The sequence below is a fragment of the Gallus gallus genome, chromosome 1 (genome assembly GCF_016699485.2).
Source record: "Gallus gallus isolate bGalGal1 chromosome 1, bGalGal1.mat.broiler.GRCg7b, whole genome shotgun sequence".
Classification (NCBI taxonomy): Eukaryota; Metazoa; Chordata; class Aves; order Galliformes; family Phasianidae; genus Gallus; species Gallus gallus.
In genome coordinates, this window is record NC_052532.1 from 191,760,812 (window position 1) to 191,773,622 (window position 12,811).

The 12,811-nt window shown below is 39.3% G+C and overlaps 1 protein-coding gene across 1 annotated transcript in view; it reads left to right on the top strand.

Moving 5' to 3' along the window:
• The first annotated feature begins 386 nt into the window (after positions 1-386).
• The window catches only part of TENM4 (teneurin transmembrane protein 4), a 645,160-nt gene continuing 632,735 nt past the window's right edge, over positions 387-12,811 (top strand). Inside the window, exon 1 of the mRNA XM_046902783.1 lies at positions 387-589. The gene's annotated coding sequence lies outside the window, so the exon portion shown is untranslated. The remainder of the gene's footprint in view (positions 590-12,811) is intronic.

A 12,811-nucleotide genomic window follows, 5' to 3' on the forward strand; every position in this document is an offset into this window, starting at 1 on the left:
TATTATGCCATACCAAAGTAATTTATTCAAAGTTATAAAATTGTATAAGCTTTTGTCTGAATATTTTCCTTCTGCCCAGCAAGAAAAAAAAGGATCATACATTACTCTTCAGTTAAATGTGTAGTTTTCTGAACAGATGTTTTTTTGGTCTGAGCTGATTCATTCCATATAAATGATGTAATATCAGAATAAAAGAAAAAGGAAGAGAATTGTCTTTTTTTAAGATGCAGAATAGTTGTGAGTGAGAATCAGTATTATTATTTGGTTTAACTTCTCAGCAAGACAGCGTAAAGACAACTGGCAGTCATCCACCACTTCAGTGTTGGACAATGCTGAGCATCTCCTCCCTAAACCCTGCATGATAAGAGAGGCTGAATATCAAGAAAGGGGGAGGTAGAAGGAAGAACAAATCCTTTGACTATTACACAATGCAAAAGGCTCTCATCTGCTTTAAGAATGCACATACTGGGGCCTGCTGTTCTCTTGGTTGATTAGTTGCTTCAGAATTGACAGATCAAGAACTCAGAGGTGACCTACAGTTTTTTGCCATGGGATTGGATCTGCTGCTGCATCTTCACAGGCAGTAAGGGTAAGGACACTCCTACATCCTTCAGTGATACAGTTGTCCACAGGAGATGTGATGTTCTGGTAGATCTCCTCCTGTCCTGTGCTATCCTGTAGCAGAGCACTTAATAAATTCCACGCCAAGCCTACATTTTCAGTGTGTGTTTCTTTGCTTTTTTATCTTTGTTTCTTTTCTTTTCTTTTCTTTTCTTTTCTTTTCTTTTCTTTTCTTTTCTTTTCTTTTCTTTTCTTTTCTTTTCTTTTCTTTTCTTTTCTTTTCTTTTCTTTTCTTTTCTTTTCTTTTCTTTTCTTTTCTGCTCTGCTCTGCTCTGCTCTGCTCTGCTCTGCTCTGCTCTGCTCTGCTCTGCTCTGCTCCATCCCCTCCCCTCCTCTCTCCTCCCCTCTCCTCTCCTCTCCTCCCCTCTCCTCTCCTCCCCTCCCCTCCCCTCCCCTCTCCTCTCCTCTCCTCTCCTCTCCTCTCCTCTCCTCTCCTCTCCTCTCCTCTCCTCTCCTCTCCTCTCCTCTCCTCTCCTCTCCTCTCCTCTCCTCTCCCCTCCTGTCCTTTCCCTTTCCTTTCCTTTAAATGGATATGTTGTATGTCAATCTTGAGTTGATTTAACTGATGGAAAACAAATTCTAGATACACTCTTTAAAAAGAGTTAGTCACAGTTAAGCTTTATCTGAATTTGTCTAGTTTCATCATCCAAACAATGGCTGTTACAGCTTTTTCGGTTTTACTTCCACTAAATTAAAGACTACAGTGTGGTCAGAAAACTCTTCTTTCTCTAAGTACGCATAATTCATGATCAAATAAACTCTTAGTCCTCAACAAATAACAGACTAAATATATAGGGATGATATGATTTTCCCTTAAAGAAACATTTGTCACTCTTATCTTTTTCAGATATTTTCCAAAATATTTCTTAATTGATATCTTTTTTGGAAGTGTGACTACTGGAAACAGTCCAGGAAAAACCTTCCAAGCCCTATCACTTATAGCATCTCTATATCCCATCTTGATGCTTAAGCATCCAAAGATTTTGTTTGCATACTTTGTTACAGCATTGCACTATATTTCTTTTCAGTTGGTTATTCAGGAAGAAGCCTTATATCTTGTTTCAGTATAGCATATGTCTGCCTCTTAAGTATGGTCTGTATCCGTGCTTCATAGATGGACAATCTTGCATTTGTCTGAACTGAAATGCATTTTTTACTAAATGAGTCACCCTTAACAAAACACTCGCAAAGGTCAGTGTATCTCAGTCCCCCTCCTCTCCTTGTCTGCTGATTCTTATCCATAATGCAACTGAATGAGTGAGAGATGAGTTTTAATGTTTTCTTAGTAACCTCTTAAATTCATTTCCCTGTGTTTAAACAAATGCTAAACTTCATTTCCTCTCTCCAAAATGATGTAATCAGACTGTCGAGTCTATGACTTGTTTTGATGGTAGATAGTCCTTGATTATTATTAATGCAAATGGTTTAATATCCCCCCTAAGCAACTGCCAATGTGCATGAAAAAAAATATTCCCTGGTTATGATGTCAGAAAAGCAAACTGAGCTGGCTTCCTCATTGTTAATTTGGAAAAGAAAACAAAAAGACTTGCAGCTGGCCACTAATTTTTCATTTGTACCTCAAGCAATATTCGAATGTTGCATTTCTTTTATAAAAGTGTAAGAGTGATCTGTTAAAGCTCCATTCAAACTCACTTTGAAACACATTTATCTTTTGAGGTTGGCTTTTTTCACAATAAAAATATTATTCAGAGGAAACACAGTTACATGTATTCAACAAATTTACAAGGTGATATTGTTAGAATAGATTTTACTACCAGAGGTCTTGCCAAGGGCCATACCTTTGCAACCTGATTATATGATTTCCTCTTTGCTTGTTCAGCTCACCCTGGTCATGCTTCCTCCTAGTCCCTCCACAGCCCATTTCTCATGCTGTACGTGTGCTGTGCAAGATCCCATTTCTGGTAGTATAAAGTCTGTCACAGGCCATGTGCTCATTACTTACCTGCTCTATGAAGTGACTGCCTATATTGGCACACGAGTCTAGAGGGATATAAGTCTTTCTTTTTCCTCCTCAGTGCATCTGATTTCTGCACAGTTGATGTTTTCAGAATAAAATCCCACCTTTGCTCACTCTGCAGTCAGGCACAGAGGAAAGTGCTGAGGATGATGTAACTGAATTTCCAGAAGACTATGATAGAGGCCATGGTTGGTCATCAATTAGTCTTTTGTTATTTACTGTTTAGCAGGTTTCAGTAGCATATTCAGGAGTTCTTCTTGAGGAGTGCTTTGGGAGTGCAGATGCTGCAGTGGATCCAGTAGTACATACAGGAAGTATACAGCTGGGTTAAGGGCTTGATGGTTTTACAGAATCAAACGTGGAGAAGACCACCACAGATTTGGAGTAGGAAGGCTGATGCATGGTGTAAATGTGCCAACAAGTCTTTAAAGTTTGGCTGACATGAGTCATAGAGAGGCCTACAGCAGTTCTGTTAACTTTCCTTGTGAGATGTTATCTTGCAAGATTCTACTTGATTAATTATTACTCCTTACTTAGTGGCCACTTCCAAGCAACTCACACAGAAGTAATGCTTTAACATTACTGTAGAGAAGACTACTTTTTTCTCCTATAAAACACTTTTAGAAGATTTTTGTTATTTTAACGTCATACAATTTATTTTTCATTTTCACTTAGTTCTTTTCCCTTCTTCATCACGTTTCTCTTTCTTTCCTTGTGCATTCCTGATCATTTATTTCTTGGAAAGAACTACTTCAATATATTCCATGCATTATCCAGCACTACTACATAGAATAAAAGGCAAGGTAAGTGCTCAGAGAGGGAGGGTGCATTAAAAAAAAAAAAAAAAGAAAAAAGAAAGATCTCAACATATTTCTAAATTAAAATTAAATCTATTAAAATATTTCTATATCCAACACTGGAATTATGCATTATTTGTAATAGCTGTAGAGAGAGAGAAAAATGTTGAGGCTTTACTTATAGGCCTCCAGGGAACAGCAGCTCAAGACCATAAATGTCTGTTACCTTCAGCATGGTTTCTCTTACTCTACGGCTTTTTGATTTGTGCAAATAACAACCAATACTGAGAACAGCTGTTTGTCTTTAGTAGTCATTGACTTTTGTTGAACTGTGAGCATTTAGGTCATTGAAGGATCTGGTTACTCACTGATAATTAAGCTGATAATAACTGCCCCTTGCTCACTATCCAGATAAAATGAAGCAAAATAAATAATAAAAAATAAAATAAAAAAAAAAACAATAAAATAAAATAAATAAACCCTGGTAGGGATATCAAACAAAAATATATGTCTTGTTAATCTCAATGGAAAGAAATATTGGACTAGATATCCTTCTGTTGGCTCCTCATTTTTCATAATTTAAATATCTGGAGTGCTTTGGGTAGAAGTACATAAACAATGCATAATGAGGAGGCAAAAGATGAAGACTGGCATGGCTCTTTTTCACTGGGGAGGTCAGAAGTTCAGGTGCTGTGCAGCTCACTCTTCATCAGATGCTGAATTTGTCTCCATACTTAGAAGACAGAATTTCCCATAATGGGCATTTAGGCACAAGAACTGCAAGCATATATAGAGAGATATATGTATACTTTTTGCTCTGAAGCTCTATTAAGGAAAGAGTGGGAAAAAAAAAGAGGGTCAAACAAAGAGGTTTTGAAAAAGTATTTTGAATATGCTCAGAGCAAAAGGTTTTGGCTTGAGATTAATGGAAAAATAGGATATGAACTAGAGCTCACCTAAGAATTTTCAGTTTCTAGGCTATGTCATGTCAACTCCTAATGCTTTTCCCACAAGTGAAATTAACTTAAAAATTATCAAAAAGCCTATTCAGCTCCATGGGATATTTATGTTCATTTGTTCAATGTAATGTTTGATATTTTAAGAGAGCTAGCATCTATTATATTTTCTTTGAAATTAATCTCATTTCTATTCCATGGAGTGGCTAAATATTCCTAATTCTTCCTCATTTTCATTCATTTTGAGCATTTGCCTTTGATTAGCATATTTCTGTCCATTTTCTAGATCCCACTGAAATGTCTGTAAATCTTTCCATAAAAGTCCACAAGAACCAACACAATGACCTAGTCATTACTTTCCCAGAAGTAGTTTCCACCAGATCAGTCTTCCTACCTCTTTAATTGTTTGAGTGGATGACTCTGAAGTGCCTCCAGCTCATTCTGATAATTAGGTGTTTCCACCAAACACCTTTCCAGATGTTGTGGCACTGGGCACGAAGGGCCACAAGAGTTGTTACCACCTCACTCAGAAACCTACACTGATTCTGTTTAGGCACTATGGAATGAAGAGTTTTTGTTTGTTTTGTTTTCTGTTATGTATCAATTGTAAATTTATGTCCAATTTACATGCTAGGAATGCATAAATGAGCACTTTCTCAGCAGCTGCGACCTGCCATCTGAGGTGGTGATATTTTGTTCCAGTGTTGGTTGTTTCCCCTCAAATTGTCACTTGAGTTACTGTTTTAGAGCTGCAGGTTGCCCTCAGCTGTCTAGTCGTCACTTTCAGGATCTGGCTGAAGTATTTAACAGGGTGAAAACTGCCATTTTCTGCCCCACAGTGATGCTTGTATCTACATGCCTACTTTTTCACAGATGTTTGACCTACTATTGGATCTAGGTGACTAGTACAGACCAACTCCAAAAAAAAAAAAAAAAACAAAAAAAAACAAACAAACAAAAAAAAAACTTTGTAAATTTTAAGGCCAGAAAGGAACATTATGATTATCTAATCTGACATTTTACAAACATAAGGCCATAGTGCTTGATAGGCATCTCCCATCTTCCCTTTCAGATGGAAGGTCTTGCCTCAGAGATTTGCATCTGATAGGCATCTTGCCTTATCTCCAGATAAGTTATTTGAATGACTAATTGCTCTAGCTGTACAAAAAAAAAAAAAAAAAAAAAAAAAAAGAAAGAAAGAAAGAAAGAAAGAGAGAAAGAAAGAAAGAAAGAAAAACGTCAGCATACGCAGAGTCAATTAATCCAGCTTTAAAGTCCAGTCATTAAATCTTGTTGTTTCTTGATCTTTTAGATTGCTGTAATAAATCTCTTCCTCATGTAAGCAAGTGCACTTGGGAAAAAAAAAAAAAAAGTCATACTCAGGGGGCTAGATATACTGTGTACAGATGTGTATTAAGCAGTAAAAAAGAAGCTTTAAGCTGAAGAGAAAACAACCCTTAATATTAAATTGTTGATCTGTTTGTGGAAAATGCGCTTTCCCCATAAGAGTATTAAAAAGGGTGGATAAATAGTTCATCATATATAATTGGAGAGGATTGACTAATGGTCCAAATTCCTTTTGACGTTTCTGTTTTCTTGAAAGTCATTTTACTTCAAAGGTTGGGCTGGGTTGGTTTTTGGGTTTTTTTGTTTGTTTGTTTGGTTGGTTTTTTTTGGTGCTTTTGTTGTTATTATTATCCCCAGATACAATTTAATTCACCAATGAATTCCCAGTAAAAGTGTTTTCATTATGGAAAGGAACTGTGGAAAAAAAAAAAAAAATCAAACGTTAAATTCTGTTCACATAAACTAACAACATCAATGAGAAGTAAATTTGAATAAAGAGTAATTCATAAGTGCAGGAGGAGTCTGGTTTTCTGTCACCATGGAATGTAATTAAAAAGGAACTTTCATAGATATAAGTTTGGAGTAATCACAATTTTCCATCTGTCACTGCATCCATTTTTGAGAGGTTCCAGAGCCAAGGGATCTAGCTTATTCAAAGACAACTGTTCCTTGACTAAAGCAAGCTGTCCAAGCAGTGGCAGTTTCAGTTCAAGTGCAAGCAAAGAAATAAATGCCATGTACTGTGAGATGGATTCTTAAGTTAGGTATTTTTCCGTAATAAATGGAGTGAGTGTAGGCTGAGAGTATTTCCTTCCAGCATACAGTTTTATAGTTTGTTCTGGCTCTATAGTCTCTTGCATCTTGGCGAATGGCAGAGTTGTCAGCCTGTGAGCTCCATGCCAGCATCCTGTGCACAATCTGCCAAAAGACAAATGATGACTTGAAGACCAGAAAAGTGATGCACAGCTGATCCAGCTCTGCTGTTGTTCTGGGTTGGATGGAAAGTTTCTTCGGGTTCTCATGTGAAATAAATCAAATGCATACCCTAAAGCCCTGGGTGGTATCATAAATGCACACTCCATTAATCAGAATGGGTAATTAGCTAGGACCCTCTTTCCATTTGCGTACTGGGGAAAGTGGGTGATGGTGAGCACCTTGTTCTAAAGAGTTCACAGCAGATATTAGATTAGGAACAATGAGCAGAGGACAAGCTCATCAGGAACTCGGTGGGGAGGATGAGGGTTGCTGGAGAGTCTGGTGGTACAAAAGGCTTTGAGTCCATTCACAGAGCATAAAGAGACAGCTCTTGTGATATAATTAGATTAGGTGTCTGTGGTTCAGATATACCTGCAGTGAGTCATTAACAATCATTAGATTAAAGCAACATTAATTTGATCCCATCACTTTTGCCACCTTTCAGCAGACCATGCTATTAGTTCGGGACAAAGCACTTGGAAAGAGATTTTGATGAAAGTGTGCTATGAAAATTATTAATGGGTGGGATTTAAACCCTGTGGATTATAAACCTTTATTAACAGCTCACCTGTAAATCCTGATAATTTTCCTTTCTGTGAGTTTCCAGTGTAATATTTGCACACCTTGATTATAAATTTTGAAGAAATAGCTTATAAGTGTGCTTAAAATGCAGCATTAAGGCAGTTAAATATCCTCCTTATTAGCATTAGAACTACAGTCAAAACACATTATACTTGGCTAATAAATTTATTTTTTATATAATGGAAATGCCATCAAAGCATAGTTAATCTGAATTGAATTAGATTATAATTGGAGCTCTTGTGCACAAGGAATGAAAATGATCCTTTATTGTTGCAGACTGACAATGCAACATTTGTTACTCTCTTCCAACTACCCTTCTAAGTGGCAGCTGTAGCATTAGTGTGCACATCTCGTAAGCCCTCCATATAATATTTCTAAGTCTCTGAGCAAGGAGCTTAGTAGTAAGACAGAGGGAAATGTATTGCTCAGCATCTAATTCATCTCACTTCCCATTCATTCATTCAGAGGTGCATGTACTTGAGAAACTGCATTGTGCACAGCATCCTCACATCCTTTGCCTGCACTTCTGGCTACACGCATTAACATGGGTGATGTGAATGTGAGCTCCCAGGACTCAAAGGAAAATCTCAAATCTCTTTTTTCAGTGTTGAGGCTGAGTGGTAAATATGTACCTTAGGGCTTAGCCATACTCATCAGACATACTGAATGCTCATCCAAATAGTTGAAATAATTTCCTCAAGTTTTGATGTATGCTGCATATCTCTGGAATAAACAAGGCATTATAAAGGGACACCCATGTGGTGGAGCTTCTGATGTCTTTTTATCATCTGCAGGGCAACTGGAAAGGATCCGTGCATTATTTTATTGTGCATAGGTTCACACTTAAGCTGACAAGCTGGTAGACGCACTGCAACTCATGCAGATGTTGCAGGTGATGGAGCAATGGCGGGACATGCGGTTCCCTGCTGACAGGGAATTTTTTACCTAAAAGTATGAGCACATGGTAAAGACAGATACATGTCTTTAGAAAAAATAATTTTTTCATGATGAGAGTTTCTGAGAAAAGCTGTGGATGTCCCATCCCTGGAAGCCTCAAGGCCAGGCTGCATCAGTGACCTGGATGAAAGAATAGAGTACATCCTCAGCAAGTTTGCTGATGATACAAACTTGAATGAATGTCTGACACACCAGAAGGCTGTGCTGTCGTTCAAGTGAGATGTGGACAGGTAGAAAAGTTTGACTGAGAGGAACGTGATGAGATTCAATACGGACAAATGTAGGGTCCTACACCTGGTGAGGAATAACTACATGCATCAGGGCAGGCTAGGGGCTGACCTGATAGAGGGGACCTATACAGAGAAAGATATGGATGACCTGGTGAACAACAGGTTGGCCATGAGCCAGCAGTGTGCCTTTGTGGCCAAGAAGGCCTATAGTATCCTGGGGTGGCCAGCAGGTTGAGAGAGATTATTCTCCCCCTCTGTGCTGTCCTGGTGAGGTCATATCTGAAGTACTGTGCCCATTTCAAGGCTCCCCAGTTCAAAAGACAAGGAACTACTGGAGAGTGTCTGCCAAGGGCTACAAAGATCATCAGAGCCTGGAGTATCTCCTTTATAAGGAAGAACTGAGAGATCTGGGACTGTTCAAACAGCAGAAGAGAAGACTTAGGGGGGCTCTTATCAGTGCTTATAAATAACAAAAGTGTGGGAGCCAAACTGATGGCATCAGGTTCTCTTCAGTGGTTGCCAACAACAGAACAGAGTAATGGGCACAAACTGGAACTCAGGAAGATCCTGCATGAGGAAAGATGTCTTTGAGGGTGACAGAAAACTGGAACAAGATGCCCAGAGAGGTTGTGGAGTGCCCTCCTAGAATCATAGAATCATAGAATTGCTAAGGTTGGAAAAGACCCACAGGATCATCCAGTCCAACCATTCATTCGCCCTTCACCAATGGTTCTCATTAAACCATAAACCATGTCCCTCAACACAACATCCAAACACTCTTTGAACAACACCAGGGTCAGTGACTCCACCACCTCTCTGGGCAGCCCATTCCAGTGCCTGACCACCCTTTCAGAGAAGTAGTATTTCCTAACGTCCAGCCTGAACCTTCCCTGGTGCAGCTTGAAGCCATTCCCTCTAGTCCTATCACTAGTCACACGAGAGAAGAGGCCGACCCCCACCTCACTACAACCTCCCTTCAGGTAGTTATAGAGAGCAATAAGGTCTCCCCTGAGCCTCCTCTTCTCTAGACTGAACAATCCCAGCTCCTTCAGTCGCTCTTCATAAGGTCTGTGTTCCAGACCCCTCACCAGCTTTGTTGCCCTCCTCTGGACACACTCCAGGGCCTCGATGTCTTTCTTACAGTGAGGGGTCCAAAACTGGACACAGTACTCAAGGTGCGGCCTCACCAGTGCTGAGTACAGGGGGATAATTACTTCCCTGTTCCTGCTGGCCACACTATTTCTGATTCAAGCCAGGATGCCATTGGCCTTCTTGGCCACCTGGGCACACTGCTGGCTCATGTTCAGTCTAGCATCAATCAACACCCCCAGGTCCATTTCCTCTACACAGTCTTCCAGCCACTCTGCCCCAAGCCTGTAGCGTTGCCTGGGGCCAAAGTGCAGGACCTGGCATTTGGTCTTGTTGAATCCCATCCAATTGACTTCAGCCCAGCTACCCAGCCTATAATACCTCCTCTGGAGGTATTCAAAACTCCCTTGGACACTTTCCTGTGCAACTTACTCTAAAGAACCTGCTTTAGCAGTGGGTTGGACTAGATGATCTCCAAAAGTCCCTTCCAGTCCTCATGATTCTGTGTTTCTGTATGCCTGCCCATGGCAGGCATTGGAATTGGATGGGCTTTTATGTCCCTTCCAATAAAAATCATTCTGTGATTCTATGTTTCTTTGAGTGTGTTGTCAGCCACAGAGGGTCTAAACAGCCTTACAGTCCTGTGTGCATTCTTGTCCCTGCTACCGACACAGAACTGTTGGCAGCAGCAAGAGGAAATCTGAGGGAAAAGGCAAAGAGTAGATGTCCTCATTCAGAACACTTCCATGTTCGTCATCATGGTACCTAGCCACATCATCAGGGAAACAACACCGGGATCCTGCTAGAAACAACTCTGTTTAGTGACACTTCTGCTATCACTAATATAACTCTTCCTTTGGTGTGAGCATGACATGTGTGAAGGAAGAAGAGAAAAGCTGCAAGGAGTTTTTTCTTTTTTTTAATATATTTTATTTTTTTTCATGTTCCCCCATGCTAAACAAAAACAAATGAGCAAAATACACTTTATCCACTCATAAAAACAATCACTGCTGTAAACAAAGAGAAAACAGGATATTAATAAAGTATAATTCAGCTGAGATCTAAGGGAACATCCTCCATAACTCTGTTTGATTTTTATATCATTCATACAAATTTTTCATGCAAACCATTAAAAATTGCAGCACAGTAAGCAGCTAATGTCATTTTGCCTGCAAGTGGTATCATATCTTGGATCCACAGGGAGATGAGTGTACTCGTGCCTTATCATTGCCTTCTGTGGGATGTAAAAGTGCCCAGTGCTGTTGGGCTTAGGCCCAGTATGAGTTAGTTGAAGTTCATTACTGACAACCTGGGGCTTAGTTCCATTTATCTGCAAGTTCTCATTTAACTTGAATCATCATGGTATGAGAGCATCTTCCAAAAGCATGTAAAGCAATCAGATTAGTACCCATCTGGTTTTCTCTCTCTTTTTTTTTTCTTCTTTTTCTCTTTTTTTTTCACCCCAAGTGTAGCACAGGGCAAGCAGACACTTTAGTCAGAGAGATGATATTGCTACCAAAAACCAAAAAACATTAGAGTGGAGGAATGTTGTTAATGCTTCAAATTCAAACACTGGAGAGCATAGGAAATCCAAAATGAAGATTCCCTGTGAGACATTTATTGCCTCATTTATAGAGGATTAATTAAATACACAGTGTTTATTTGTATGGTATTCAGCTTTTTAACTGTTTACTTCATTCAGCAACTGATGTAGAGGGTGCTTAGATATCTTTATCTTTCATTTTTATGTATCTATAAATAAATATAATAAATATGTTATATATATAGGTAGATTGTTTTCACCTTTTTTTGATGCTTACTGAAAAGAAGCAAACAAATTAATTTCCCCATGTTCTTGTCTGTGGTGTTCAACATTATTTTTGCTGTGCCTGTGAGGGAAGTTAGTCAATTGATATTTATATTTTTCTGTAATGTAAAGGAGAGATATGTTAGCACCCATTTTCCCATCCAGTGCTGTCTCTGAGAGCATAATGTCATACAGGTTGCCTATGCTTCAGGCTTCCCAGAGAAGCTGTAGGTGCCCCATCCCTGGAGGTGCCCAAGGACAGGATGGATGGGGCCCTGGGCAGCCTGAGCTGGTGGGTGGCAACCAGCCCATGGCAGGGGTTGGAGCTCGATGATCTTTAAGATCCCTTCCAACTTAGGCTATTATATGATTCTAAGATTCTATGATATAATATGGCCAGCATTCACCCCTCTTCTTCAGACAACCCTTGTTTGCTCTTACTGCCCTAGACTCATCAGATGCCTCTTGTCGTCTTCTGCTTCACTTGTTCCTCCTTTGACTTTTCTCTCATTCTGTTTTTGAATATTACATTGATGGTGTCATGGGGTCACAAACAACAGAGTTTCTGATCCCATCCTGGAGTAAATGTGAGCAACCATCATGAGGGAAAGTCTGCCTTTACCCTGTAGTCCTGGGTTGAAAACACTTTGACAATTTGCCCCAGCATCACATTGAAAACAAAATCAATGCTAGGAGCTGTGAAAGGATCGGATACATTTAGCAAAGGTTTATTTTTTGAGCAGGACAGGGTTTGTTATAAACAAAAGTAGTGCACAGAGAGCAGCAGCACTGAAGCTGAACACCTGCTGGAAGGTGTTGAATGCCTTGTCTTACTGCTCTTGACTACAGTTCCTGCAGGATTAAACTCTGATTGTCTTCAGATCCCAAGGGCATTGTGCGGAAGTGAGTTTGCTCAGCATTTTGCAGGTTCTTGTCATAGAGAATCTGTTTTCAAAAGCTGTATGTTATTTTCTAGAAATGATTTTACAGTGTGTTTAAATATCTCTATTAAATTATTTTCTTCCCAAGAAAGTACTGACTGCTCCTTCAGTGGCAGGAATTGATTGTTAAAACAGTTTTGTGTTGTTCTGTTTCATTGTACTTTCTTAATATCTTAACCTACAGAGGAATAAAATCTAGGTGATGGCAAAAAAAAATAAAAAAATTAAAATGGGTCAGATCATTGTTTTCCCTGAAAGTGGGAAGATGTTATACAGACTTTAAATGAAACAAAAAGGATCCATGGGAAAACATATGATGCAAATACTACCTCCATCTTATTGATGTATCCATGACCCACAGTGCTACCCAAAGAAAAAGGAGGACTTAAAAACAGATGAAAGTAGATGCTTTACACTTCACCCTCTTCTTAGCAGCTCACCTGGGTTTGCACTTTGTGAGGCTGTAGATAGTCAGTGTTGATAGCTTGTAGATAGCTTGAATACATCTGAAAACCTTCACAGTTCAATTAT